At 40.3% G+C, this 25,918-nt stretch overlaps 2 long non-coding RNA genes across 5 annotated transcripts in view; both read left to right on the forward strand.

Annotated features, from left to right (window-relative positions):
* The window catches only part of LOC140530927 (uncharacterized), a 30,485-nt gene extending 7,536 nt beyond the window's left edge, over window positions 1–22,949 (forward strand). Inside the window, exon 3 of the long non-coding RNA XR_011976176.1 lies at window positions 22,649–22,949. This is a non-coding gene — a long non-coding RNA (uncharacterized lncRNA). The remainder of the gene's footprint in view (window positions 1–22,648) is intronic.
* Window positions 1–25,918, forward strand: part of LOC140530919 (uncharacterized) — a 949,813-nt gene that overhangs the window by 837,364 nt on the left and 86,531 nt on the right. The window lies entirely within an intron of this gene.

The raw sequence follows: 25,918 nt of genomic DNA on the forward strand, positions 1-25,918 counted from the left end.
TGGAGACTGATTACAAAGTAAGTTAGACCAATGTAGAGAGTCAACCTCTGTTTAGGGTCTATTAGGACAGTTACTTCCCCTAATTGTCTCCACCAATCACATATCTTAGCTCATTTATTTTGTACTGCCTTGGAGAGAGTTAAGTAGCAAAACGGTTGCCACAGCTGATTAATTAGATTCTTGAATTTTCAAGATAATAAAAATTCTTAATACTTCTGATGTGAGAGTGTTGGGGTTTATTAACATTGATTCATTACTTTCAAATAAAGGAATAAAACAAAAAGGAATACCAAATACTTCATTATAAACCAAGATCTTTCTTAAATCCTATAAATGAATCAAATATCATGTTTTTATATAAAGGGTTGTACAGAAAGACCTATGTTGTACCCACTCTGTTGTATATGTACTTTCAGGACATATTAAATAGGCCATTATGAATTTGATAATCTTAAATCATTTACTAGCCACCTAGTCTATAAAAAAAATGCATTCCTGAATTTCCTTAGGAAAAGTTTGATGAATACTGTGGGCGAATAAAGAATCAGCCCTACTTAAAGCTTATGTGCACTCTCCCAACATTGGCACAGTCACACATGCGGACAAAGGTCCTTTGCTAGTGTTTTCCCGCCACCATGCCCTGGAATTCAGCTCCTTTGGTCCCCCACTGCTGTTAAAATGGTGACTGTCACACAAATGTAACGAAGCCATTTCACCTCAGCGGGTTGTGATAATGCATACATACCTCCCGAAGAATCAGAGTGTCTTTGTTTTCTCGATCCTGGAGCTGTATAACAAATAGTCTGATGGATTTCAAGCTTCACATATCTATTTTTTGACATGATGAATCTTCCTCGTTATCTTTTGATTTAAAAGGGAAAGGATCGTAGGTTTGCTGGTTGAGCAGGTAGCTCTTCTGACAACAGGACTTTAGCTGGAAAACAGATCTGTTTCGCTGGCTTAGGGAGTTTAGTGAGGTGAATAATTTAGTCTGAGGGAGTGATATGTCGAGAGAAGAAATTTAAGTAAGGGTTTAAAGAATGCAGATAATTTAGTGCCCTCATGATGGTTAACTTAAATGGATACAAGAAATGCATGAGATCCATATTATCATTTTCTCTGGTGCATTGCGGGGCAGACAGATCACTGCAGCGTGACAGAATTGATGATTGTTCTAATTTTTCCTTAAGACATTTAAATATAGTAACTTCTAGTGACTCCCAGATATTGAATTTGATTTGGGTTCATATGTACTCAAATTAGAGGTCAGAGATACATTCCGATTCAGAATACTCCCTGAAAAGACCAAGTAGTTTTGCTATTAATTAACTCTTGCAAATGCACATAGATCCTTGTAAATGAGAATGGAGTTAGCTGACATCTATCCCATTGGAGATCACCATCTATCTTGCACCTATATTTTTCTGTCCTTCTATATGTGCTACTGTCTTCCTCTTTCCAAACCTATTCTTTCTTCCTATTGGGCAATGAGGTGGGAATGGACTTGGAGTAAGGAGGATTGAGTTTAAATCCTCTCTCATGCACTTGCTAGTTGTGTGACCTTGGGCAAGTCACTCAGTCTCGTGTGCTTCAATTTCTTCATCTATAAAAAGGAGATAATGATAGAATCTCCTCCCTGGGTTTTTGTGAGTGAGGATCAAGTGATATAATGTATGTAAACTCACATTACAAAAACATTACATGTATTGAACTTACATTAAGCTTTGCAAACTTAGAAGCACTATATAAATGCTATTATTAACCATTAATATTAGTTGTATCTTTCAAATATGAAAGAGCTGATCCTTGAGGTTATAAGTATTAGAGCTTTAAGGGACTTTTCTGAGCGTGGTTCCTGGCAGCAAAATGATTATTCATTCAGATAAGCAATCGTTATGACTTGTTTGTTCTGCTACGTGGAAGGTACAGAGGCAGCCATGGTTTGTTGAACTCTCCGGAATTCACAAACTATATATTCTCTGCAGGCTAAAAAACCTTCTGTTCTTTGGGAGGGGGCAGTAAACAACTTGAACCCTACAGCCAGGTAGAAGGGGCCTCTGCTCTCTGATTCTCCTGAAAAAACAGAGAAACTGTTCCCTCTGACACTGGAGGGAGGAGTGCAGTTGTCAGTTTCATGCCTGCCCAGAATTACTTCATATTGTTGGTCCAAACATAGCCTGTGATTTCTACTTAGTCTGATTTATATGACACCCATGTGCAGGTTATAACTGATACTTTTCTGTTTACTTTTGACTTTTTTTTTTTAGTCCAAAGAGATTTCATTTTAAGGGTATAGCCTATAATATGATCAGTATGGTACTATTATTTTCAATTTGCAGTTTCTGCTCTAAAAGATTAGATGTTTAGTGCTTAAAATGCTTTTTTCTTTTTGAAAAATTGTATTTTCTTTTCAGTTCTTATTTCTCTTCCCTCTGCCATCCATTGATAAGGCAAGAAAAACAAAACCCATTATAAATACCTCTATAAATAACCAAATTCCTATATTAGCCATGTCAAAAAAAGGATGAAAGAAGGAAACAAAGGAAAGAAGAAAGAAAGAGGAAAGAAAAAGGAAGGAAAAGAAGAAAACATGCTTTAGTTTTGACTCTAAGACCATGAGCTCTCTATCTGGAGGTGTATGGCATGCTTCATGATGAGCCCTTTGGAAATGGGGCTGGTCATTGTTTTGATCAATTATTAAGCCTTTTGAAGCTGATTATTTTTACAATACTGATGTTATTGTATAAATCGTCCTCTTGGTTCTGCTCACCTTACTTTGCATCATTGCATGCAAGTCTTGCTAGGTTTTTCTGAAATCATCCCCTTCATCATTTCTTAAAGCACAACAGCATTCCATCACATTTATATACCATGACTTGTTCGTCTATTCCCCAGCTGATAGGCATTTCCTCATTTTCCTTTTCCTTGCCACTACCAAAAAGACATACTATAAATATTTTCTGCATATTTCTCTTTTTCTCTTTCTTTGATCTTTTTGGAGTATAGACTTAGTAGCAGTATGTAACAGAAAGGACCCCACCATATACAGGAGGACCTACTGTACAAGTTCTTAGATCTGCTTTTCTAAAAGGAAAGCAACTTTTGAGGGGTCAAAAATCACTTTAATCAAGCACATGTATCATTCACTTCGTTCAGGGGAAAAAGTCAGCACCCTGAACTTCAGAGAAAATAGAGAAACAAAGATCAACCTACAGATAGGGCTCCCAACTGTCTGACGTAAACAATACATACATCACAGATGAGCAGGCAGATCCAACTGTCTGACCATACATACATAGTTACCAGAGAGTGAAGCACCAACTTCTGGGTTTTCAAAGCCTGGAGCTCCTTTATGGCTGCCCAAAGTTTCATCTGGCCAAACAAACACTTCCAATGAGTAAGCTCCCGAAGTAAAACCTCACCTCAGAGTATTTATACACTTTTCAGAGCTAGAGGGCATCCACAATCCTAGAGAACCAGTGCCTCATTAGAAAATTAACAAAATGTGTGGGCCTCCCCTAATCAAGCTTCCCTAAATGGGCAGGCCCATTAATGGGTGGGGAAGATCTTTAACTCTCATAATTACCATTACACAGTATTGTTGGGTAAAAAAGATATATACAGTTTAATACCTCTTGAGATATAATTCCAAACTGCTTTGTAGAATGGGTGGACTAGTTCACAGCTCCACCAGTAGAGCCTTAGTGTACCTCTTTTCCCACAGACCCTCTTGCATTTGTCCTTGATCTTTTTGGTTCTCTTAGACAATTTGATGGATGTGAAGTGGAACCTCAGAGTTTTCAAATTGGTAGTTTTCTAATTCTTAGTAGTCTAGAGCAGGAGTATCAAACACATGGCCTACAGGCCAGATTAAAATGTAACTGGGAAATGTTGAACCAAATAAATGAAAATACCACACGGACACATACACACACACATGTATACACATATACGTGTGTGTGTATAAAATGTTAATATGTGATTTTCTGAGAAAATATGTGGTTTGCAGCAATCCGTATGTATGATTTAGTGGCTCCTGTTTTGCTTTGCTTTTGAGTTTGACATCACTGATTTACAGCATTTTTTCATATGACTACGGATAGCTTGGATTTCTTCCTCTGAAGATTGCCTGTTCATGTACTTTGACCATGTATCAATTGGAAAAGGGTTCTTATTTTTATGCATTTGGCTAAGTTTCCCATGTATTTGAGAATTGAGATCTTTATCAGAGAAATTTGCTACAAAGATTTTTTTCTGTTTCTACTTTTCTTCTAATTTTAGCAGCATTGGTTTTGCTGGTACAGAAACTTAAAATTTTATGTAATGAAAATTATCCACATGACCTACTATGAACCTTTCTATTTTTACTTTGGTTATGAACTCTTCTTCCCATATCCATATATCTGACAGGCAATTTCTTCCATGTTCCGATTTGCTGTCACTTTTTTATGTATGGAAGAATCATATACCCATTTTGAGCTTATCTTGCTACAGGGTGTGAGATGTTTCTAGCTTCTGCCAGACTACTTTGGTATTCTTTTTTCATCGAAACCTCAGCAATTTTGGACTCTCCCTTTTCCCTCATCTCCTTCATCCAATTAGTTCTTAAGTACTGTCAACTCACTTATCCGTCCCCTTTTTAAAAATCATATAACCACCACCAGAATCAGGGTTTCTTCTTACTTGGGCTCTTGTTCTAGGCTCCTAATTGACCTCTATGCCTCTAATCTCTTCCTACTCCAATCCATACCCCAATTACTAAAATAATCTTTCTAAAGCACAGACCTGATCATCACTCTTTGCTTCAAAACCACAAGTGCCTCCCTTTTCCCTATAGGATAAAAATACATATTCCTTGGTATAGCACTCAAGGTCTCCTGCAAGGGGGTGCCAAATTACCTTTCCAGCCTTATTTCACAGTATTTTTCTATAAACATTTTATGTTCTAACCCATCTGGATTATGTTTGATTCAGTTCAACAAACATTTATTAAACACCATATGCAAAGAACAGAGAGAGGGATTTAGGAGAAATATTTTACTTGAGTTAAAAATAACTGAACTACGAGTTGTGAGAGAGAAAGGACAAAGACAGACCATGGGGTGTGCATTATCCCATGAGGGGAAAGAAAAGAGATGGTGAGGAAGAGATGGTGGGGCATTCATTTATTCCCTCCAGCTACTGGGTAACAACAGTGATCAAGGACAACTCATTTGTTGTTCAAAGCCAACAGAGAGACTGTATGAGAGAGACTGATACAGAGGGAGAGAAAGAGCAGAGAGAGGTCAATAAACCAGCCTTAGGATAGAAAAAAGGGGCAGGAGAAAATTTTTAATTTTTAATAGACTTTTTAATAGACTTCTCTATACACTCTGGATGGCTGACAATGTCCCTTTAAACGTATGAGCAGAGGATTGTTTTTTAGGAACATAAACAAGTGCAAATAAAACCCTGAAGTGTGAGTATCTCTGTCAAGGCTGCAGTGGGAATTAGAAGGCATAGACAGGTAGAGTTCAAAGCCGGCATAGGCTGAAGATTATCCAAGCATGAGCTGTTAACCCCCATCCTGATGAACGTTCTGGTACTGACTTCAGAGAGGCTTTGGAACTTGCATCCTTTTGTTAATCTCTGCCCTGCTTTCTGTGGATTTCTTTGTGTATTTTCTCTGAATTGGTGTTTACTCCAAACTTGCTTTTCCTCCCTTTAAAAAAATATAAGTATTTTATTAAAAATTCACATCAATTCAACCAGTTTACGGTTGCTTAGTCAATCTTTACATTTCAATTAATTTCAGTGTATAAAGTTCAACAGTTTTTTGTCTCTCCAAGTTCCCATTAGGATTCTTTGTCTATTCATTCTCATTCTTTTTTTTACTCATCTGAGCATAGTTACTGTGTCCTGTTGCACTCTCTTCTTTTCAGTTTACATTATTTCACAGAATTCTTTTTAGATGTCTGGATTCTTTATGTTTAACTGTCTTAACTGTGCATTATAGCATTCCATCACATTCATATTTGCTTTTATCTCACCTCTCATTAGTCTGCACAGGAATCTCTGTTGAGGAACTTTCTCTACCAATAAAAATTAGCATCTACTCTGAAACTTGCTCTTAGAGCATTATTTAAGGAACTGAGAGGTTGTGAGTTATCCAGGATTACATCTGAATCTTGGTTTTCTTGGTTTTGAGGTCAATGGTCCACTACTTTAATGTCCTGCTTCTCATTACATTAATTTTCTCACCTATCATTGGCCATTTAGGATTTAGCTTTTTACAATGACATACTTTGCTACTATGAACAGCTTTGAACAAATAACTATTTTTGTTTGCCTCTCCTTTTTTCAATTCAATTTAACTTTTTTGTTACATTTTAAATTCTGAACTGTTTCCCTCCTTCCTCACCATGCACTAAAGAATGCCTCCATATAACACAGATATGTATATATATGTTACGTGTAATATATAATATATATACACATGTATGATATATATGTAAAATCATGCTACACATATTTCTTTTTATCAGTTTTTTTCTCTGGAGGTGGATACCATCTTCCTTCATAGGTTCTTTGTAGTTGATTTGAATATTTAGAATACTCAGAATAGCTTAATCATTCCCATTTACTCTTTGAACAATATTGCTGTTACTGTATACAGTGTTCTCTTGGTTCTGCTTATTTCACTCTTCATTATTTCATCCAAGTCTGTTCATGTTTTCTCAAGAGCATTGAGCTCATCATTTCTTACAGCACAGTTACATTCCATAGCAATTATATATTGAAACCTGTTTAGCCATTCCCCATTGATGGGCATCCTCTTAATTTCCAGTTCTTTGCTACTATAAATATTTTAGAACATGTAGTTCTTTTCTTTTTCCCCTGATCTCCTTGGGAAACAGACCTAATAGTGGTATTGTTGGGTCAAAAGGCATACAGTTTTATAACTCTTGAGCATAATTCCAGATTGCTCTCCATAATAGTTGGATCAGTTCACAGTTCCACCAATAGGATATTATTGCCTCAATTTTTCCATATCCCCTTCAACATTTGTCATTTTTATCTTCTATCATTTTAGCCAATCTGATAGGTGTGAGATGATGCCTAAGAGTTGTTTTAACTTGCATTTCTTTAATCAATAATAATTTAGAGCATTTTTTCATATGACTACACTGAGGCCTAGGGAAGTTGTATCTCTTCCAAGGTCACACAGGTCATAAGTGCCAGAAATAGGATTTGAAACTAAGTCCTCTGATTTCAGAGCTAGTGTTTCATGGCCAGGGTAGTCTAGAAATCACCTCTCTAAGTTGACAGGCACACCTACTCTGGGGGACTGGGATGGGGACCTGGGACAGATACCTGGGGTCACGTTGGACTGTTTGAGGAGGGTTACCTCCTTTCTGCCCCTCTAGTGGAATCTTCCCACTTCAGTGAGGGACAAAACAGCACAGACCATTGGCTCCAGGCAAAAAAACAAAAGCTGGTATTAGGAGAATGGAGCTCTTTGGGACCTGAAAACAGAATGCTCATTAAACACTAAGTCCTTCTGATGATTGAATGTACATTTTTTTGAACCTACATTCTATTGGAAACAACATATATACAAATCAATAAATATGTAAGATATATATGTATATACATATATATCGATCATATACAACATTTTAAAGAGTAAATAAAAATAGACTTAGGAGGGGGTAAGGGAAGAGAATCAGTAATTGAAGAGGTCAGGATTAGCTTTGGCTAAGAGCTGGCCCTTGGGCTAAGCCTAGAAGAAAGTTAGTGATTCCAGGAGTCAGAAGTGAGAAGGGTATGTATTTTAGGCACGATGAATATCCTGTGCAGAGTCAGAGACCGGAGATGGAATATTGAGTTTCTGGAATAGCTAACAGACCTATTTGGCTGGAACACAGGGGATATGAAAGGAAGCAACATGCAATAAAACCGAGAAGGAAGAATGGGGCCAGACAGAATAGGGAGGGCATGAAATGCCAAACAGGGTGGTCACCAGTGCGTCTTGGGAAGCCAGTAGCATGGTCAGATATATTGTAGAAATGTAATTTTGGCAGCTGTGTGGATGATGGACTGGAATGAGAGGAGACCTGAGGCAAGGAGGTTAGTTAGGAGGCAATTCCAGTAGTCCAGATGAGGGAAAATCAGAGCCTAAAGGACACTGTTGTTCGTGTGAGTTGAGAACCTGGGTTATTCTGTCCCAGTCCCATTTTCTGCATGTTTTAAAAAAAGATATTTTATTTTAATTTGCATTGCTCTAATCAATGCAGATTTAGAGCATTTTTCATAGGACTATAAATTGTTTGGATTTTTTCATCAGAAGAAAGGTTGGAGGGGGTGAGGAAAAATTGGTACGCTAATACCCTACTGGTGGAATTGTGAACTGATCCAACCATTTTGGAAAACAATCTGGAATTATGCCTAAGGAATTCTGAAACTGCCTGTACACTTTGACCCAGCAATACCACTACTAGGTTTATTTCCAAAGATGATTGGATGATCATTCCAAAGATGAAAAGAACCTGTATGTTCTGAAATATTTATAGCAGCTGTGTTTGTGGCGGCAAGGAACTGGAAACTGAGGGAATTCCCATCAACTGGGGAATAGCTGAACAAGTTGTGGTTTATGATTGTGGTGGAATACTACTGTGCTATAAAGATGAGCTTGTTGATCTTAGAAAAACAATGGACAGACTTGCATGAAATAATGAAGAGTGAAATGGGCAGAACCAAGAAAACATTGTATACAGTAACAGCAAAATTGTTTTAAGAACAACTTTGAGGGAATCAGTCATTTTGATTATTATAAATACCCAAGTGAACTACAAGGGACAGATGAAGGAAGATGCTGTCTGCATCCAGAGAAAGAACTGATGAATAGAAGTATGTATAGAATGATTTTACATATATATATATATATATATATACACACACATATATATGTGTACATATATGTATATACATATACATATATACATATTTGTGTCTCATGGTAAACTTCTCTAGGGCTGGGGGGTGGGGCGGGGAAAGGAAAAAAGATACTTTGTTATGTATTTAAAGGGAACAGTAAGTTGAACTTACTAGATTTGCAACTTCATCATCTTTTTTTTCCATTCGCTACATTTTGCTTGTTTTATTTCATAAATTAAAATTAAATAAAACATTTTGAAAGGTTTTATTGTAAAAGTTTTTTTACATTACAATCATTTCCCCACATACCCCCCCACCCCCAACCCCACCACATGCAGCTTTCCCTTGGGTTACCTTAATTAACGACTACAGAAAAACAAGTAAGTAAACCAACAACTTAAGGACCATAGATTGAGAACTGGCAGGGAACTCAAAGGTCGTCCTCTCCAAAGCCCTTATTTATAGACGAGGAAACTGAGGCTCGAGGCTCAAAGTCACAAAGACAGTGAGCATTAGAAGCTCGATTCTCTGACTGAACCAGTGCTCTTTCCACTGTATCTTTGACGTGTCAACAGAAAGGAGATGAATGTTTCATCCAGTTTTTTAGGACCATAGAAATTAATTTGAGTTTGGCTGCCATTTGGTGATGTGTTCATTTGAACGGTGATGACTGTATACATTGTTCTCTTGTTGGACTTCCCAAATCTATCTTTCTCTTCTGGGGCCTCTGTCTTCAATCAATATCATTACAGAGATTACTGGATAGACCTCGTCACCCTGCCATATCCATCTGCCATGCCAGCCCCTTTCTCTCTTTGGTGACTTCCTCCGAGAATTTCCATTTTGAAGAAGTCAGACTAGTCATTCTTCATTCTGTGCCTAGCGATGCTTCTGACCCTGGATACCTTCATCCCTGTCCTTCCTCCCACCCCTGTTCAGTTCTTTTTTCTGTGTTTCTTCCTCCCATCAGCAAAGCTCCTTGAAGGCAAAGACTCTTTTTATTTCTGTTTGTATTTGTCTTTCCAATAATTACTCAGTGCTGATGGAGCCACATTGATTAGTGATAAGGACATGATCCTAGAGAGATGGGCTGAACACTTCCATTGTATTCTCAACAGACTATCATCGATCAATGCTGAGGCCATTGACTGTTTACCTCAGGTTGAAGTCAATTCCTCCTTAGCTGAACTTCCAACTGAAGAAGAGGTTTTGAGGGCCATTAGGCTCCTTTCATGTGACAAAGCACCTGGTGCTCGTTCTATTCCAGCTGAGATCTACAAGGTCTACAAGATCTTAGAAAAACTGACTGAGATTTTCCAGGTTATATGGCAAGAGGAAGTTATCCCCCAGGAGTTCAAGGATGCCTCCATTGTCTGTCTCTATAAAGGTAAAGGGAATAGATATTCCTGCGAGAATCACAAGGGGGTCTCTCTCTTCATCACTGCTGGCAAGATTCTTGCAAGAGTCCTCCTTAATAGACTGATCCTTCACCTGGGAGATGGTCATCTATCTGAGAACCAGTGTGGCTTCAGAAAGGGCCAAGGAACAGTCAATATGGTGTTTGCTGCCCGACAACTCCATGATAAATGTCAGGAGCAGAACAGAGGTCTGTACACAACGTGTGACATTGTTAGTCTTGAGGGCTTATGGAAAATTATGTCAAAATTTGGTTGCCTAGAGAAGTTCATCAGTATTGCGCATCAATTTCATGTTGGCATGTTTGCCTGGGTTTTGGATAGTGGACAAAGCTCTTGTGCCTTCCCAGTCACCAGTGGAGTGAAACAGGGCTGTGTGCTTGCTCCCATGATTTTTAGCATGATGTTTTCAGCCATGTTGTCAAATGCTTTCACTGAGGATGAACACGACATCAAGGTCAACCACCATAGTGATGGTAAGTTCTTCAGTTTGAAAAGGCTATAAGCCAAGACCAAAGTGGAGGGAGTGTTGGTGCATGATTTTCTGTTTGCAGATGATTGTGCACTCAATGCAGCCTCTGAAGCTGAGATGCAACAAAGTATGGATCAGTTCTCTGCTGCCTGTGCTCATTTTGGCCTAACAATTAACACCAAGAAAACACAGGTGCTCCATCAGCCACCAGCACACCATCCATACTTGAAACCATTGATTACAACAAATGGAGAAGTTTTGAATGCTGTGGATAAGTTCACTTACCTTAGTAGTGTACCTTCCAGGGATGGACACATTGACAATGAAGTTGATGCATGCGTTGCCAGAGCTAACTCAGTGTTTGGGAGACTCTGAAGAAAAGTTTGGGAGAGAAGAGGTATTAGACTGACTACCAAACTGAAGGTCTACAGAGCTGTTGTGCTGACCTCATTGTTGTATGCCTGTGAAACATGGATGGTTTACCAGCACCATGCCAAGAAACCAAATCGCTTCCATTTGAACTGTCTTAGGAAGATTCTGAGGATCACCTGGCAGGATAAGGTACCAGACACTGAAGTCCTTGCTCGAGTGAACTGCCAAGCATTCAAACTATGCTTCAGAGAGTGCAGCTCTGATGGGCTGGCCATGTTGTTCGAATGCAAAATACACGCTTTCCAAAAATACTATTTTATGGAGAATTCACATGGGGCAGGCGATCACATGGTGGTCAGAAGAAGCGATACAAGGACACTCTCAAGGTCTCTCTCAAGAACTTTGGATTTGACTGTGCCAAATGGGAGACACTGGCACAGGACCGCTCAGCATGATGTGCCCACATCAGAAATGGTGCTGTGTTACATGAGCAAAGCAGAATTGAGACAGCACAAAGTAAAATGTGGGATGCGCAAATTTCGAGCATCTACCCCAAAAATTCATACGGAGTATTACAGATTGTAATCTACCCATGTCTTCTTATCTTTTGTGACTGTTGTCTATATCCTTCCATAAGTACATCGTGGAGGCTCTGCTTGTCCTCACCCTAGAATATTATTATATTACAGACCAATTATGTTAAAGACAAATGACAAGTGAGAGAGTGGCGATAATAGAAGAGGCAATCTTCTGATGAGTACCCTAGTCTAGAACCTGAGCTAGTAGCTGCCCTCTGGGAACCCAGTTCCACCGAGTGCAAATTGGATGAAACAGCTGAGAGAGGGTGTCACACATAAATGAACTGATACAAAATGAAGAACCAGAAAACAAAGTACACAATGACTATGATGATATAAATAGAAACAACAACAACAACAATAAAATTGAAACTGAATGCTGTTTAATTATAATGATTAAGTTTGTCCCCAGAGAAGAGAGGAGGAAATGGACCTCTTCCCCTTTACGGAAAAGGGGGACTGTGGGTTTGGAATATTGCCATCAGACTTAGTTGATACATTTGGTTATTTACATTGTCCTTCTTTGTCACAAAGGATGGCTCTTGGGGTTCGGGAGGACTTTCTGGGATCTTGGGATTTTGTGAAATGGTGAAATGAAAGTGACTTGGAAATCAAGGTGATGAAAAGATTTTTTTTTTTAAAGTAACTGAAGGAATTTTATTTATTTATTTTTACAAAAAGATTTTTAAAAAATCCTTTTTAAGACTCTCATATTTGGAAAGATCACAGGGATAATGATTCTTTACTGGCAATTAATCCCTGCTGTTTAACACGGTGTCTGGCATTTAATAAGTGTTCAATGCCTGACTGAACTAATCCAGCCCTGGACATCATTCCCAGTGCTGTCTCTAACCACCCTCTCTCCATTCCCCCCTCATTTTCTTTTAAGGACAGCTTGATCTGTAATCTAAGTGTCAATCACATTTTTAACGTCTCGGTAGTACCGTCTTTCTAATCAGTTTCATTTTTTTCCACAACAAAGAGGAGATGGCTGTTCTGAACTCTTTTCTCCAGCAGATTTGAATGCAGCACAGTGAGGCAGACCAGACACCAGCCAGTGGCAGTCCCAAAGCCAGAGAAGCCTTTTGTTGGAGATAGTAGCAGCCCGCACAATGAATGTAGGCGGAAGCTTCACGAGATCGCTACCCTGAGGCTTGCTTCCTTTGACTTCTTCCAAATTATTATAACTATTTAGTTAAACATTCTAACCCACAAACATATTAAAAACAAACGCATAATCTTTTCAAAATATTATGCCTCTGAAACAATTAATTCCTGGAATCAGGAAAAATCTACCAAGACACAAACAGTACTCCAACCTCAAACCCTCATAGGGTGAAAGAATGCAGGACTGACCAGTTGGTCTCTGCTAACGAAATTCGATCTACGAGTTGCTTACCTATTGTTTATCGAGCTGATTTTGCTAAACTGTAAGGTGCACCGCCTGTGGGCTCAGATCACACACGGTCTCCAGTGTTAACCTCCAAGTTTGATGCGCGCACAAAATGGCATTTTTTGGACGGTTGATAGCCAACAAAATAATAATGAAAGCCTTCAAATCGATATCTTTACCACCTGAGCCAGCTTCTACAACCCTGGGAGTGTATGCGTGTGTGGAACAATCATGGGTGGAGCAATCTCTCTCTCTCTGCCTCCCGCCCCCCACGCCCCCCTCTGGTGTAGAACAATTGTGGGGGCAGCAGCCGTTGAATAAACCAAGAAACACAGAATTAAGGATGGATGTAAAGCTCTTTGAGAGGCTTTCAGCGCTCGGTAAATGCCGGCTGTGGTTCATGTCGTCATTATTGTCATCACGACTGCTGGTTGCCGCTGCGAATGAGCAGCAGCGCGATGGAGATGAGGCAGGTGGTCCTCCTGGCGCACGCTGCGTGACCACAGGTAGAGACAAGGCAGGCGTGGGCATGCTGCTGCATCCTCCCGTGGTCTCCTGCTGCCATCTGCTGGCACCTGCTCTACTGGACCTTGATGCATTCCCCCGGCCTAGAAAAGCGGCCGGAGCTGCTGAGGACAGGACGGCTACCCTGGCTGCATCGGCGAGGGCTGCACTCCATTTTGGTTCCTTCCTAAATTCCTTGCTAACTTCTCCTTTGGACTCTCAGCTCCGCAGGAGTTTGTGGCTGTGTGCAGGGGCCTCCACCCGGGGTGTGACCAGTGGTGAGGGGAGAAAGAGTTGCAAGTCATTGCGGCGGCTTAGACATCGTGACCGTGACCTTAGCCATGATACAACTCTTTATGGTACCCAGCCCATTGGAGCCTGGATTACTACTTTGACCCAGGGCAGGATAAAAAGACCCTAAGCTGTTCTCCTCAGCCTCCTGTTAGCTATGAGTGTGGCACTATTGGCTGGACCTGGGGTAGTGGTGGGAACGAGTTTGAACCCCTTCCAGGACTCCCAGGGTCCCTCCTCTGCTTCTTTTTCCTAGGGATTGGGGTCTGGGATTAGAACTTTTATCCCTGTCCTCGCTTCTATTTCCTCTTTCCTCAGTCAACCGACATGCATTTATGAAATGTTTACTGTATACCAGGCCTTGGGAATGAAAATACAAACATGGAAACAATCCCTCCTGGTAAGGAGCTTTCTGTTTCCAAATGGGAACCATTTCCCAGAGACTCGGTACTTAGAATCATAGGCTGATCGATTTACAGCTAGAAGGGTCACTTAAACTTACCTAGTTTGGTTCACTTTTCCCATTTTACAGGTGAACAAACCACGGTCTGGAAAGGGAAAGGGATATGCCTAAGATCAGAGTCAATAAACATTTACTGCTGACGTAAAGACAGGCAAAAGATTGTCCCTACCCTCAAAGAGTTTATAATCTTAAGGGGGAAGAAAACATGCAAAAGGAAGCTGAAAAGGGAGGGGAGGAAGGCAGTGTGTGTGTGTGTGTGTGTGTGTGTGTGCGTGTGTGTGTGTGTGTGTGTGTGTGTGTATGTGTGTGTTGTTATCTCAATTCTGCCCTCCAATCAAAAAGGATCTCAGACACAGAGGATCCTGACAAGGCATGAGTTCCAAGTCTGATGTGATGTTGCAGGATGAAAGGGTTCCTGGAGACATGATAGAGAAATGTCCAGCAGTGGGAAATGAAGGCACTATTTAGCTAGTACGTACCAGGGTCAGGATTTGAACCTCTAACTGCAAATCCACAAGGTCTCTCATAGTATGTTGTTATGGTTAGTCTTTGGACACAGTGACCTGCCCTCCCACGAAGGAGGGTGCTGGTGCATTCCCGGTAGTGGCCATTCATTAGAACTGTATCTCTATACCTTTTTCATGTTAGGTGGTTAGGTGATTCAGTGTATCTAGCACTGGGCCTAGAGTCTGGGAGACAGGAGTTCCATCTCCCTCTCCCGCTCATATTTACTAGCTATGTGACCTTGGGCAAGTCAGTTTACCTTTGTTTGTCTTGGTTTCTTCAGCTGTGAAATGGAGATAATAGTATGACCCAACTCCCAAGGTTGTTGTGGAAATCAAAAGAAATGACATATGTAGAACACTTAGCCCAGGGCCTTGCAGATAGTAGGAGCTGTACACGTTTGTTCTCTTCCTGTTATGTCTGGATGAGGCTTTTCTCGTGTGGGGTGATCTGACTTCCGAAATGCTGTTTGGGAGTTGGGAAGATGGGTGATGGTAGTTTCTCAGAATGCATTCCTCTTGCAAAGTAAAAGGACTTTAGCTGTTGTTGCTGTTGCTGACTTGTTTCAGTCCTGTTGGACTCTTCATGACCCCATCTGGGGTTTTCTTGGCAAAGATACTAGAGTGTTTGCCATTTTCCTCTTCAGCTTCTTTTACAGATGAGGAAACTGAGGCAAATAGGGTTAAGTGACTTGCCCAAAGTCACACAGCTTGCATGTGTCAGAGGTCAGATCTGAATTCAAGATCAATCTTCCTCACTTTAGGTGTGGTACTTTATGCAATAGCTGCCCCCAAGAAGGATCTGTGTCTCCACTATTTTCTATTGGAGTACAATTGTTACAGATATTAAGATTAGACAGAATTTCATTATGGATAGTGATTACTTGAAGAAAAAAAAAAGCCTTAATTTTTTTTTTTACATTGTTTTTTAGTTTTCACATTCTCTGTTACTATAGGATATTCCACTTTTTAAACTTTTATAAAGTAAAAGTCGCAACTGTTATTTAAATAACAAAATCAAGGATGGTTGTATTTCAGAAAACTAACCTACCTAACCTGGGTTTCAACTACCTTTTCAGCCTTTTGGGAAGTTTCTCTCCCTCTAAAACTCTGGGAATCAGCCTGTCTTTCTTCATTCACCAGATCATCTCTTATTTCTTTGTCCTTGCACTGACTGGCTCCCATGCCTGGAATACATTTCTTTCTTGCCTCTACTTCAAGAGGTCCCTCTCCTTCTTTGAAATGTGACTTAGGCACCTTCTTCTGCCCTCAGACCCCTGCCTGCCTCCCAAATTCCCTTGTATTTAACTACTTTGTGGGTGTATAAGTGTAAATACGTAAATGCACATGCACATACATATATGTATCAGCTTTATATCTGTGATGAATATATTTTTATACATATTTGTCCTTTCCCCTTCCTGCCATTAGATTGTAAAGTCATTTCAAGTAGGATCATTTCATTCTTTCTCCTTTATCCCCAGCACCCAGCTATAGTGCTTGGAGCAAAGTAGATGCTTAATAACACTTTATGAGTAATCTATTGATTGATTGGTCAACCATGCAGCATTTATCCAGTGCCCACTATACATCTGGTACAGTTCAGTTAAATCCTTTAGATGTGTGGAGAAGGAAATAGATTTGAAAACCTGCTTTGCAGAGGGTTCACCTAGAAGAGTTAGCTTATGTTGCCATCTGGTGGATCAGCTTGCAAATGGATGATGATAATTAGGATTAGAACTTTAGAACTGGAAGCTTTAAGAGATAATTGGATCAAACCTCCTCATTTTACAGAGAAGGAAACTGAGGCCCAGAGAACTTACTTCACTCATCCAAGGTCACACAGCTAGTAAGTAGCTGAGTCAAGAGTTGAAGCCAGGTTCTCTGAGTCCAAATCTAGCATATCTTCCACTGTGCTTCACAAGTACTCTGTGGGTGTTGTTATCCCCAGGTAGTATACCCATTTTACAGATGAGAGAATTAAGGACAAGAATTAAATGTTTTCTGCATGCCAGATAATGTACCAGGTTTTGGAATACTAAGATAAAAATGAAAAACATTCATAGGATCTTAGATCTGGAGCTTGAGGGGGAACCTTAAAGACCATGTAGTCCATAATTCATTCTATGTCTGAGGAAATTGAGACCTAGGGATGTTAAGTTGCTTCAGTCAGACCTGAGTAAGGTGCCAGCATGGGGCACTGAATACTTGGGAGAGAGAAACTTACCAATTGTGTAACCTTGAGCAAGTCACTTAACCCTGTTTGCCTCAGTTTCCTAATTTGTAAAATGACCTGGAGAAGGAAATAACAACTCAGTATTTTTGCCAAGAAAACCTCAAATGTGGACAGGAAGAATTCAATGTGATTGAAAATGATTGAACACATGCAATGCCTCATAAGTTTGCCAAGGAGGAGCCTCTACTAGAATGTAATGTGCCTCCACAACAGGATTTAAACTCAGGTGTGGCTCCATGATACTTTCCATTATATTAAGTTACCTCCTTTCTATCCTTCTCTTAATATGTATCTTATATTTTTAAAAGCATTTTCCCTTTCATTTTGGCTAAATCTATTGAGAAAGGCATCTATGATCAGCTCCTCCATTTCCCTCTCACTTGATCCCAAGCCCTCTGTAATCTGACTTTTGCAATTGAAATGGCTCTCCCCAAAGTTTCCCGTGATCTCTTAATGGCCAGATCTATTGGGTTTTTTCAATTCTCTTGCACCTTGTCCTCTCCTGGATACTCTGTCCTCCCTAGGTTTCTGTGATACTGCTTACTCCTGACTTCTCCTTCGTAGACATGCCCGCTAACCTCGAGTATCCCTTTAGGTGCTATCTCAGGATATCTTCCCTTTTCTCTCTATACTGTGTCTTATAGATCTCAGCAGCTCCCATAAATTCAATTATCATCTCTATGTAGGATGACTCCCAGATGAAGAATTTAGTCCTAGTGTCTGATGAGTTTCAGTATCATATCTCCAACTCCCTCTTGGATATTTCAAACTAGATGTCCCATAGATATCTTCAGCTTAACAAGGTCCAAAACAGAATCCACTATCTCTGCCCCTCCTGCCCAAATTTCTCTCTTTTTGAATTCCCCATGTTCTTTCCGTGGTACTGCCACTCTTCCAGTGACATAGGGTTGCACCCTTGGTGTTATCTGGACTTCTCACTTGGGAGCCTCTCATCCTCCCTACCTACTCTGTTGACAAATCTTGTTTGTTTCTACTTTCCCAATATCTTGTATGTATAATCCTCTTTCTCTACACACATAGGCACAACTCCATTCAGTCCCTAGATTACTGCAGCAGTTTTCTAGCATGTCTTTTTGCCTTAGGTCTCTTCCCCACTCCGGTTATCCTCCATTTAGCTGTCAAGGAGATTTATCTAAAGTATAAGTGGTGACCAAGTTCCCTTGTTCAGTAAACACCAGTGATTCCCTATCACTTCCAGGATTAAATATGAAGTCCTTTGGCATTTAAAACTTTTCACAATCTGGCCTCTCTCTCTTTCCAGTCTTATTCCCCTCTACACATTGACCTATTTGTAGTTCCTCAAACACAACACTCCATGTCCCACCTCCAAGCCTTTGCACCAGCTCTCCTCCTTGACTGGAAGGCTCTACCTTGTCATCTCTGCCTCTTAGCTGCCCTGTGCTCATCTCATCGCTCATCTCAAATCCCATCTGCAGGAGGCTTTTATACCTTTTCTCTCCCCTCCCCTACTCCCTCAGCTTCTAATGCCTCTCCCTTTCAGATTACCTTCATCTACACTGTGAATATTCTCTGTGTACCTAGATATTTACAGATTGTCTCTATTATATTGAAGGCCCAAATGAAGGATAGGAGTGTTGGTTTTTATTTTTTTACCTTTCTTTGTATCTCTAATGCTTAGTGAAGTCTTGTCAGGCACATAATAAGGGCTTAATGCTGGCTGACTGACTTATTACTTAATTGGATCCTCAGACTAGCTTTGTAAGACTGGCAGGGCTGATGTCATTCCTCCCCTCCCCATTCTCTCATTTAAAAAAAATTAGATCTTTGATTTTCTTGGTATAGGAAACGTCCTCTCCCCATCTAGATCTGCATCAGCCCTGTAATTTATAGTTTTATAGAGTTTTCTGGGGGCACAGGGTCATACAGCTAATATACGTCATGGACATATTTTGAACTCAGGTCTTCCAAACTCTGAGGGCAGCCCTCTGTCCACTTAGAACCTTTGCTTCCTAGGTCACTGTTCTTTCCATGAATTCTGAACTGGTTGCAAAAATAGAAGATTTGATTTGTTTTATATATGGACCAGGAGGTTTATGCCCTTTGGAACATATGTGCTATGCTAAGTCCTACTAACATATCTGTGACTTATTTTTGTATTTCACATAAGCTTAAAAAGAAGCAAACATTGATTTTTCTTGGTTACATTGGAGGGTGCATTCGTAGGGAAAATATTTTTGAATTATTTTACTAACGATGTCTTAGGAAAGTTCTTGTTTCTCTCCCCCTCCTCTTCCATTCTTATGGTTAGTGAAACATTTAAGCAGCTTGATAAATATGACATGATTTTGGGAAGAGGAGAACACAAACAAATTAGGGGAATCAAGGAAGACTTCTTGTAGGAGGTAATACCTGAACTAGACCTTGAAGGAAGCTAAGGGTTCTAAGAGGAGAGGGAAGAGAAAGGACATTCCAAGCATATCAGAGAGCCTATGCAAAGGCATGGTGGTGGGAAGTGAAATCTCCCTTCCACCTTTCAGCCTCTGTCACACAGTAGAGACCCACAGTTCACAACATCCATGACTAGGATTTCTCAGCTAGAGAAACAAACACCATAAAATATCAACAAAAAATATTCAAATGTGGCTTTTCTCACAGATGGCAATTATTCAGCAATTGGCAAATGGATGAAAGTTAGGTCCTACGGGCCAACTGCTGGGCCAACTCCCGAAGCCTCATGTGCTCCAGGCATGACCGCAGAGGGACGGAGGTTTGCCTGGTAGAGGTTCTCCTAGGTAACATTTTCAAACAGAGTTCCTTATAAGCCCCACTGCTAATTAGAACTAAGCAAAGACTCCTTTAAATACCCAAAGGGAAAACTGGCAGCAGGCCACTTGATCTGTGAAATGTGTTAGCCTCAAGCAGAGAGAAAACACACTGATAACTCTTGGATGCATTTCTATTTATTTTCCTCATAGTTTAGTGTCTGTTTAAAAGAATGCACAAGCTGTTGGCTTTGTATGGTTAGTCGTCCTTCTATTCCCCCTTGAATAAATCCACTGCCAGTTAGCTGTGCTGGGCAGTTCTGGAATGGGCTACACTTGGGTGCTCTGTGTGCGCTTCAGTCTGGGCTGAAATAGTCTCAGGAAGCTTGTCTCATTTGAATATTGAAACAGAAGTCGTCTAAGGCTTTCTTGACCTGATCCAATCACCAGGCTAGGCCCAGTCCTCTAGCCTAATTTTCATTATCCAACCTCCAGGCAAGTCCATTGTCTCAAGTGGAAGGAAGCCAAACATTAGCACAAGTCAGTATAGGGCCCAGCTTGGTGCTGAAGCTGTATCCAGTGGTTTGGATGTCAAGTCTAGCTTAGCCACTTCTGCCCATGTGACCTCAGGCAAGAGAGCTAACCTCTTTGGGTCTCAGTTTCACATCTCTAAAATTAGGGGTTTGGGTTAAAGTCCTTTCCAGCTCTACATCCATGATCCCATGGGACAGTGGAGAAGGAACTGCCCTGTTAAATGGTCTCTGTTTCCTTCAAACTATGAATGCTGAAGCTGGAAAGAATCTTAGAGACTGTCTTATAGGTGGCTAGGAGTCCAAATCCAGCCATAGATACGTACTAGCTGTATGACCTTGGGCAACTCATTTAACCTGTTTGCCTCAGTGTCCTCATCTGTAAAATGGGGATAATAATAGTACCTGCCTCCTAGGGTTGTTGCGAACATAATAGTTGTTCACATCACACAGTGCCAGGCACATAGTAGGCAGCTAATATTTCCCCTTCCCCCAGCCCCCTAAACTGATCCAGAGCTCTCATTTCATACATGAAAAGACTGAGTCCCTGATTCCATGATCAAATCCACCCATTCTCTCTGCCAGGTGCCTTGAGAGGTGTGCTTGTTTTCCATTTTTTTGTCAAGGCCTTAATGATAATACCTGTGATTCACCAACCTAGATTGCAGTTAATAAGTTTCCATTTCTAGCCAGAGAGGGAAATGTATACATATTAAACCATGGGTTTCTCTCTTATCCAGAAGACCATTTAAATGAATATACCAGCAGTATAGCTTCCAGGAGGGTTAGTCATTATCCATCTACTATTTTATTGCAATACATTGATTATTCCCACCAACCCAAAAGTACTTACTAATCAGCATGGCTTTGAAAATCAAGGTGCATGGAAAAATAGGGGATCTAAGGATATAAAATGTCGCAGAAAAGGAGGTAGTTCCAAACATGTATAGCTATAATAGCACTTATAGAATACTTTTAAGATTTGCAAAATGCTTTACAAATGTTATCTCATCTGATCCTTGAAATAGGTGCAGTTATTATTTTCCTTTTACAGGTGGGGAAACTGAGGCAAATAGAGGTTAAGTGACTTGCCCAAGGTCACACAGTTGGTAAGTGTCTGAGGTTGGATTCAAACTCCTGTCTTTTTGATTCCAGACACAGGGCTCTATCCACTGTGCCACCTGGCTATTTAAGCACAGATCACAGAATGTGATGTACTATTGATTATGTTAGTGGTAGAAGTAGACAACCTCCTGACATAATCATAATGAAAAGATCCCTGGGGTTTTCTAGTATGGACCCCTTCTCAGAAGAATGTTTTTTAATGTGTAAAATAAAATGTCTAGGATTACAAAGTAAGCCAATCATATTGAAGTACAGTTGTTAAAATATTAAAAAATACCTAGTTCATAGACCCCCTCAGTGAAAGGAGCCCTGATTTAAAGGGCGTTGAAGTCTTGTTAAGTCACCACACCTGTGACTCCATACTCAGCTTCTTCTTCCAGTCTTCTAATGCCAAGCAGTATGAGGAACCAGAACAAAGATTCTGCGATGCAAGTGGTCTGGGTGAGGTGGGGAGGTGGTGAGTGCAACTGAACGGGTGGCCTACTAAAGATGAGCCTGTAGCATGCCAGCCTGTCAGGAGTTTCAGTGATCAAGGTCTAGTCAGTGTGGCAATGGTGTGGATCCATGGCCAGAAACCTTTAGAGAGTCAACTTGGTGAGTGAACCCTTGTTGCCATGCAAATCAGAAATCTGAACAGACCACCCCATTCTGACCCAATGCAAAGACTGAAAATCTGGGGAAACTGAGACTCTCAAAGGGGTTAAAACCCCCTAAATACTTAGGTTTTGGGGGGGTTGACATCAAAGTGGCATATTTTTAAACTTTGAAGTGAGTTTGAGACTTATTAACACTGACATCCTACCATCTTTCTGGTGCTTCCTCTTCCATGCCTTAAGTCTTGATTGAGTATTTCCATAATAATGAAACAGTCTTCCCCCAGCCTGCTGTATAGCCTACTGTATACAGTAAACACACCCTTGCCTATGGTAACCTGAGTTCCCCAAAACACAACTTTAGGTAAAATGCTGTGTTAGGAGGAAGTTAGTTTCAAAGCAACCATGTAATAAAATTCATAAGATAAATAGAATTATAAATTATAAAATTAATATAATGAAAAGTTTGTGAATAGCTAAAACTTGGGCTTTTATTAAAATTGGTCTTCACAGAGACCTGAGACCCTATTCGACTTGAACTGGGCAGCACTTCTAAGGGCAGAAGTAGAAACTCAACAGGTCAAGACACCAGGGACGTTGGGGCAGAGCAATGAAAGATAGTCAGAAACCAAGAAGCCAAGAATCCGGCTACATCCTGGAAGGAGAAGGGAAAAGAGGGTAAGTTCCTCCCTTGGAATCCTCCAACTTTTAGTTTAAATTCGAGCTAGAGATGATAGCTCTTGGGTGAGTCTGGATATTGTTTCTCTAAACAAGGGGCTGAAAGAGTGAAGGAAATAAAATCTATAGTCCACAACTTGGGCAGATACATTCCTTTCCCCAGGAAAATAGCAACTGCGAAGTAATGAGAGCTGGAGGTTGGGGATTCAGGAACCAAATCCCCCAGATATCCCACCCTCTCTTTTCAAGGGACTGAAGAGCAGGGCAGCCAATGGGGTAGTAATTTAGAGTAAAAGGTTTAAAAAAAATTCAAGAATTTCGTGTGTGTGTGTGTGTGTGTGCGTGTGTGCGTGTGTGTGTATGTGTGTGTGTGTTCCAAAAGCAGCTAGGTGAAACAATTAACTCAATAGTCTTTCTAGTAAATGGGGCCCTGACCTGTCTGTAGAAAATATTTTCACGTCAGTGACATTTAACTTTGCTCCTTGCGAAAAGCAGACTCAGACTGGGCACTAGAACTGAGTCGAGCAGGTCTTCTGGATTCATTACTGTCCGGAAATTCTGACTTTAGGTTGGGGCTTAGTTATGATGCATTAATGATGTTATTGCAAAGTGATGTTGGCCAGAACAACTTTTTTAGAGAAGTATGCCTGCACATTTTAAAATTATACTCCCAAGTATGCTGTATTTATACGTTTATTTTGATTTTGTGTCTTGAGGCAGTGTGCTGTAGCTAAAGGAGCCTTGGGCTGGCAGTCAGGAAACCTGGATGCTGGCCTCATTCTGCCACCAGCTGGCTATGTGGCCATGAACAAATCATGTCCCTTCTCTAAATTTCAATTTCCCATCAGCAAAACAAAAGGTTCTAACTCAAGGATTTTCTTCCAGTTGGTCTGAGATCTTCCTCTGGATTATCTCTTTGGTACTTCAAGTGCCTGTCCAGTAGAGGCGGTGGGGCAGAGTATATGGCATGTTAAGTTTGAAGAAGAGAATGCAAGGGTTCAAATCTTGTCTCTGACACTTACTAACCATGTCTCCTTAGCAAGACACTTAACATGGCTGACCCCGGGGTTCTTTATTTATAAAATGAAGGTGTCAGAGTACATCAGAGGTTGCCAACTAGGAATATGTATATCTCTAGCAAGTGTAAGGTACTTGTGAAGGGGTTATGAAGCATATAGCTATACTATCCTACTGAGATATTACTAAAATAGTAGAGGAAGCTAGGTCACACAGTAGATAGAGTGCTGGGTCTGGAGTTCAAATCCAGCCTCAGACACCTTGGGCAAGTCACTGAACCTCTGTTTACCTTAGTTTTCCTAACTGTAAAATGGGGATAATAATAGCACCTATCTCCCTACCTGGTTGTGAGGATCAAAGGGGATAATATTTGTAAAATGCTTAGCACAATGCCTACCACATAGTTATGTAAATGCTATCTATTATTATTATAACAAGTAAAAAAAAAATTACGGATCTGAGAGAGAAAGGTATAGAGACTTCCAGTGGGTTGGAAGGGAAGGGAGCATTGTGGAACATTTGAGTAATCTGAAAGACACTGAAGGAATAATTTCTATTGATCAGAACCAAATGAAATGAGGTTTAGATATAAAACCGTTTTCATATTTAGTTAGAAAAAGTCAGCCACAATGACCTAGTGAAAGATGTGCTAACTGATCTCCATAATACCCACAGACTCTCCCTGATTTTTAGTTTCCTTTTGTGTCTTGTTCCACCCCTCCTCCCCTCCCCCAGGTTGTAAGCTCCTTGAGATCAGCCATTGCTTTTTGCCTTTTTTTTTTGTATCCCTGGTGCCTGGCACAAAGTAGACGCTTAATAAATGCTTATTAATTGATTGACTCTAAACCGATATTCAGTCAGTGAAGCTACCAAATGTTTTGTGTACCTTTGGTGTATATATCCCATTCTGTGCTTCTCCCAGTGCTTTCATTCTGTTTGTAACAACTTACCTCTGTGAATCAAGAATCTCCATCCTGTTCTCAGTCAAATCCAAAGCAACAAATGAATTGGAGGTTGAATATGAAATTTAGATATCTCTTTCAAAAATTATACTGAGAATTAAACTCTTGGTCAACAAGCAACAGAATCAAGATTCTCCCTAATTTAGTTAACTATGGTCTGATAAACACCAACTGCAAGACACTAAAAATGCTATCTACCGAATAAAGTTTTCTTTATGAAAAATCACTTTCTTTCATTTCCTACATGAAAATTAATAATTAAAAAGAGCATTTATTACGTGATTTTATGTGCTGGCCATATAGCAAAAATGTTGATCTTAATTTGAATCATCTAAGTTCTAAGTGTTGGGGGAACAACAAACAAATACAAATACAGGCAAACAAGACGGTTCCTGTCCAATAAGGAAGAGCATTGGAAGGTCGTATGGAGTGGCAGGATGTTAGGGGCTGGCTGCTCAGGCGGCCACACGGTTATTTTGATGTTAGAGTGAAGTGAATCATTTGATAGTTAACAAAGGGAGGTTTTTTTTAGCCATAGCCTAGAAAGGATGTTCAACAAAGACACTCCAGCATGTAGAACCGGATGTGGTCTGAGCAGCAGGGTGTGGTGACTTGGGCAATTTTGGAATATCTACCAAGTCTGAACGTCCCCAACGCTATGTGAGTGGGCCTTATAATAATATCCGTAGTTGACCAGGAAGTCATGTCAATATGGCCAATATGGCGCCTTGAGACTGCATCAGGGGAGGCACAACTTGACCTTTGGCCACCAAATGCTGGGATAACTTTGGCATCTTTCAGGGAAAAACTAGCCTAATTCATGTTGCAGGAGTATGGGGGAGCCTTAGTAGATAGTGGTCTGATCAGAGACTGCTTGGAAATGTCTAGGAGGTAGCGCGATGGGCCCAGGACTGACTGAGATAAGGTGAAAACTTACCCATCAGAGCGCAGGATCCCAGGGGGAGAAAGATCCAGTTCTTTTAGAAGGAGAAAAGAGAAGGCCAGAGTACAAATTAGATGACCAGAAAGTTTATCATATGGATGAACTTAGCATTTATTTCCTTTCATATTTGGTCAGTCACTAAACATTGTTTAAGTGCTTGCTGTGTGGCAGGAACTATGCTAA

This window comes from Notamacropus eugenii, chromosome 3 (genome assembly GCF_028372415.1).
Source record: "Notamacropus eugenii isolate mMacEug1 chromosome 3, mMacEug1.pri_v2, whole genome shotgun sequence".
Lineage (NCBI taxonomy): Eukaryota > Metazoa > Chordata > Mammalia > Diprotodontia > Macropodidae > Notamacropus > Notamacropus eugenii.